Source organism: Nuphar pumila, chromosome 7 (assembly GCF_984573655.1).
Source record: "Nuphar pumila chromosome 7, dmNupPumi1.hap1.1, whole genome shotgun sequence".
Taxonomy (NCBI): Eukaryota; Viridiplantae; Streptophyta; class Magnoliopsida; order Nymphaeales; family Nymphaeaceae; genus Nuphar; species Nuphar pumila.
In genome coordinates, this window is record NC_143255.1 from 48,307,751 (window position 1) to 48,313,658 (window position 5,908).

The 5,908-nt window shown below is 36.5% G+C and overlaps 1 long non-coding RNA gene across 1 annotated transcript; it reads left to right on the forward strand.

Annotated features, from left to right (window-relative positions):
- Positions 1-1,384: 1,384 nt before the first annotated feature.
- LOC149832181 (uncharacterized) lies at positions 1,385-4,032 on the forward strand. Its single transcript, XR_016433327.1, has 2 exons — positions 1,385-1,498; positions 3,837-4,032. It is a non-coding gene; the product is annotated as an uncharacterized LOC149832181 (long non-coding RNA).
- Positions 4,033-5,908: the final 1,876 nt, after the last annotated feature.

Consider the following 5,908-nt stretch of genomic DNA (forward strand, 5'->3'; position numbering starts at 1 on the left):
CATCTCACTAATGCAGAAGTACAAAAAGAACGTGAAACTAAGTTTGTGGAGTGGTTGAAACAGTTGGTAAAGAAGCTAACATAAATTTTGTACTTATAAACAACACTAAGTTACTTAATTGATCGTGATCACAATAATTGTTTATGTCTGTGCGTAGGTTCGCCATGGTGATGTTAAAGATCAAGGAATATGTGATTTAGAAAATGGTCCGACCAAAGTTGTGCAATGCTACAACGGGTATATCGTAAATGGTTATCGATTCCATACAAAAGACTACGGTATAAACAAATCAACGATAAATAGTGGCGTGTGTGTCAAGGGTAGCAGCTACGGTGAAAATGAACATGATTACTACGGTGTTATAGAGGAAATAATGGAGTTGACTTACTTAGGCATGAATAACAGGGTTACGGTATTCAAGTGTCATTGGTTTCATCCAACTGCAACAAGACTCGACAAAGCTTCAGGCATTGTGGAGGTGAATCATAAATCCAGGTTTGGAACATATGAACCATTCATATTAGCCTCGCAAGCTCAACAAGTTTATTATACTTCATATCCGAGTATAAAAAAGTCAGATAGAAATGAATGGTGGGCAGTTTGCAAGGTGAAATCCAAACTATACCCCGAGTATGATCAGTTACAGGAAGATGAGTTAGCTGAAGACAGTGATTACTATCAATCAGATGATGTTTGTGACTTCGCTTATGGTCACGATGTTGCGCATGATATGCATGTCATATCTCCATTGGCTGATGAAACATTCATAGAGGAATGTGATCCAAATGATGTACCAAGTGGATGGGCAAACAATAAAGAAGAAGAAGAAAGTCAAGCTAGTGACGAGGAAGAATTCTCAAGCTAGTGAGCAAAATCTTATACTACAAACCTCTATTTAAATGCATTGTAATACTTGATGTGAGTTGTATTGCAATACTTGGTGTGAATGATTAAAAATTTTATTTCAATGTATTGTAATACTTGATACGAATGATTCGAATGCATTGTAATACTTGATGTGAATGATTTCAATTATCTAAATGTATTATAATTTATGCAATTAACGAATGATTTGAATTAGTGCAATACTTGATGTCAATGATTTGAATTATTTGAATGCATTGCAATGCTTGATGTGAATGACTTGAATGCATTGTAATACTTGATGTGAATTATTTGAATGTATTGTATGACATATGTTATTTGTTAGAATATGGTTCGTGGAGGTTATAGTGGTCGCTCATCCAGTAGTAGCCAGGCTCAACCTTCATCTTCACGGGCTCCTGTGATAGGTATATCATATAACTAATTAGATGCTTGATTAGTTCAAATGCACATTCTGAGAACTTGGTGTGTATTTTTTTACAGATGATGTTGCGCCAGTACACGACCCACCTACACCAGTTGATCGCACAAGTCAACAGCCAACACAGGAAACAGGGTCTTCTCAGGCTGGCACAAGAAGACTCATTCGAATAGTGTATATCGATAATCGACCGTAAGTATTTTGTTTTCAATTATTGCATATCTTTTAAATATTTTATATTGATATTTACTGTGTAACAATTCATGTGCAGCACGAGGTTTGAGCCACAAGAAGTAGTACGGGAGATTAGGAATTCACTTCTTCAACATCTACCAGGACCAGTTGCTCAATGGAAAGAGTACCCAAAGGAGGTGTTAGACAGATTGTGGTCCTCATTCATGGTATACAGTTGTTCCTCATAGTTAATGTGTTTCATATTTAATTTATTTAAGCAATGTCTAGTAACTTTCTGAAAATATTTGTAGGCTTCGAATCGCTTTGCAACTACGGTGGAAGAAAATGATGCAAGGAAGGTGTGGCAGAAGGTGGCTGCCAATCGATTTGCAGACATGCTGCACACTATGAAGACTGCAGCAAAAAAAGCATCTGGCGTAGTAGATGATCCATTACTGTGGAAGGGCCATGGTCCTATTACTATCAGGAGAGATTACTGGGATGAAATGTGCGATATGTGGGCGGGAGATGCATTTAAAAATCGCTCTGCGAAGGCTTCACAAAATCGATCGAAGATGCCCGAAGCCCATCTACACACAGGTGGATCTAAGACATTTGGGAGCCACCTAAAGAAAATGGTAACTCATCAATATATAATATTAATTTTATAAGTATTGTTGCAAATTTGTGTACTAAATCTTTTGTCATTTAACTTCGCAGGAAGCAGAAAAAGGAGGCAGTGTACCATATAAGGATGTGTTTGTAGAAACACATAAACGGAAGACCACGGGAGTCTTCGTATCAGAGAAGGCGAGAACGACAATGGTATGTATTAATTCTATTAATAATCATTGCAATATATATGCAAGTCATCATAATGTTATCATTAATTATTAATGAATACTTTAAACATTATTTTGTAGGAGGCATATGAGCAACAGATGGTAGAGCGATATGGCGAAGACGCTACTCAGCATCCATCATTTGATCCTACAGCATGGGTGACTGCAGCAGGTGAACCCAAAAAAGGTCGCGTGTTCGGGTTTGGGAGTAATATGAACACTTCACCAGTTATTGGTTCTTCCAGTTACGGCTCACCGACTTCTTGCGCCGACATAAGCTCCAAGCAGCCGACTATTCTTTCTGGTGATGATGTACGCGAGATCATTAATGAATCACTGAATAACTACTTCCAATACACCGTCGCCCCCTTTCTCCGAAATGAGATCAAGGCCGTTGTTCAGGATAGGGGATCTTCGATTCCAGGTCCCTCTCAGGTATAATCACATATATAGTTTTTTTGCCTGCCTTAAAGCACATCTGAGCATGGTAGAATCACATATAGAGTTTTTCTAGATGCCTTAGAACACATATGAACATGCTATAATCACATATTCAATTTTTTTACTGCCTTAGCATACATATGAGCATGATAGAATCACATATAAAGTTGCTTTGCCTGCTTTAGAGCACATATGAGCATGCTATATTCACATATTCAATTTTTTTACTGCCTTAGCACACATACGAGCATGATCGAATCACATATATAGTTTTTTGCCTGCCTTAAAGCACATCTGAGCATGGTAGAATCACATATAGAGTTTTTTTATATGCCTTAGAACACATATGAACATGCTATAATCACATATTCAATTTTTTGACTGCCTTAGCACACATATGAGCATGATAGAATCACATATATATATATTTAACTTTTTGTCTGCCTTAGAGCACATATGAGCATGATAGAATCACATATAGAGTTTTTTTGTTTGCATTAGAACACATAAGCATGCTATAATCACATATTCAGTTTTTTTACTGCCTAAGAACACATATGAGCATATTATAATCACATATTCTATTTTTTGACTGCCTTAGCACACATATGAGCATGCTATAATAACATATAGAGTTTTTTAACTACCTTAGAACACATATGAACATGTTATATATCATTTATGATAGAATCACATATAAAATTTTTGGCTTTGCCTGCCTTAGAGCACATATGAGCATGCTATATTCACATATTCAATTTTTTGACTGCCTTAGCACACATACGAGCATGATCGAATCACATATATAGTTTTTTGCCTGCCTTAAAGCACATCTGAGCATGGTAGAATCACATATAGAGTTTTTTTATATGCCTTAGAACACATATGAACATGCTATAATCACATATTCAATTTTTTGACTGCCTTAGCACACATATGAGCATGATAGAATCACATATAGAGTTTTTTTATTGCCTTAGATCACACATGAGCACATGATAGAATCACATATAGTGTGTAATTTATTTCATTATATTTTGTTTATCAATACTGACTGTTCTTTTCTTGTGTAGGCTGCTAGCGATAATCAGGGTAGTGGAGCTGAAGGGACAGATAAAGACAATGAACAAGAAGACGCACAAAATCTTGGCGATGATTAGAGGACTGTGTTGAAGAAGTTCTATTTTTTTTATTTTTCCTAATTGTAATTGTTGAATTGTAAATAATTAAACTTCTTAGTTTTAAGGTGGAACGATTAATTATTATAGATACTTGTTATATGAATTTTTTTGTGTGGTTTGTTTTTTATTTACAGGAAATATAAATTGTACAGGAAATATAAATTGTACAGTTCTCGGTAATTAATTTTTAAATAAAATTTTTTTGATTTTTTTTCGTTTTTGCGACGGAATAGCGACGGATGATTCCGTCGCTATTCATATTAATCTAGCGACGGCTTAGGGACGGAATTAAATCCGTCGCCACGCCGTGGTCGCCGTTTATTACCGGCGGATTGGCGACGGAATATAGCGCTCGTTATTCCGTCGCAATTAGCGACGGACTTGGCGACGGAATAATTCCGTCGCCAGTTAGCGTCGAAATATTCGCGACGTAAGCATACTGTCGCCGCGTTGTCGCTAATCCGTCGCTAACATGGTTAGCGACGGATTAGCGACGGAATGTGGTCGTCGCTAATCTACTGCTTTGTTGTAGTGATGCCCTGTTCAATTCGTTTGGCTCGTTATTCTGTGGCTGTGAAAAAAACAAGCTTATTTGTGAAATCTCATGGATAACAAAACGACATACTTGCAAATGTAGTAGTAAAGAAAGTTCTTGTTCTTTTCTTATGGTCCAACTAGGCTCAAACAAGTCAAATTGGGTTGAATCAGCCAAAACCAGTCAAAAGCCAAATGGTTTGACCTTCAGTCAATGGTCCAATTGCCCGAAGCGAGCCCCACCAACACCAAGGGCATGTTCCAGGGACATTTTTACCCTAGATTGACTGGTAAGAAACTGTGACAAATATCGCAATATTTATGGAAATCTTGTGACAAATTACCTGAAAGTTTAAAACTGAAATTTCTCACTAAGTTTTCAAAATATAGCGAGATTTATGAAAAAACATAAATACCATGATTTAAACGCAATATTTACGTTTCTAATAGCTATTTATCATAAAAAAACCATGTGTTTTTATTTTTAAATAATTTTTATCAATATTTTCCTTAAAAATATTTTATATTATTAATTTATTTTTATTGCCGAGATTTTTCCAAAAAAATGAGAGATTTGTGAAAAATTTTCAAATTCTCATGAGTTTTTGAAAAACAATATTTTGCCATTCTTAAATTTTGTCATTATGGTGCCAATTGAGCCAACTGAGATGGTGCAGTTAAGATAACCGCACCAGATTAGTGTCGGCTAAGCTAGCACCGCTGCCATTGGTTTATTTAATTGCACCATCTAAGTTGTTTCATCTACTACTACTGCACCAGTTTATCTGATGTGGCTAGCCCTCCGCACTAGCTAAACTGGCATGGCTAGACTTACTCCACCAGTCGGGCTAGTGCCACAAACCTTCTGCAGCACAGTTACAGCCTACATACGGGTGAACCCCTCTCATTTTGAGGGATCCATTTTGGCACTTTTTGACCCATTTTCAGTCACATTGGACACAAATTTCTTGTCCAAGGGAAACATGAACTCTAAAGTTACCAAATCTGGAACCCAGACCATGCCAAAATCATGACAAATGCCTAAATTTTAGTAATTCCTAGTCGGGATTTCTCCCTGCCCGATTGGAGCCTACTAGTGCTAATTCAACCTATGCCCGCTCAACCCTTTTCCTTTTCTATTTTCTTTATTATTTGTGTTCTCTTGTATTTTCATAGCTTTTCTAGTAATAGCTAGGTTCAGTGTTATCAAAAACGTGCCTTGAGGCGTAAAAGGCGTGCCTCGCCTTGTGGCGCGGCCCACTGTGCCTGAAGGTGCAAGCCTGAGATTTTTTTTTTACAACAAGATTTTCGATACATAATCAACAAGATTTTTGTAGGTTAATCTCATATATTTTTCAGTTATTTCAGTTATCTAATCAGTTTCTTAGTATATTACTATATTTTAATTTTTGTTGGTTAATCACGTATAT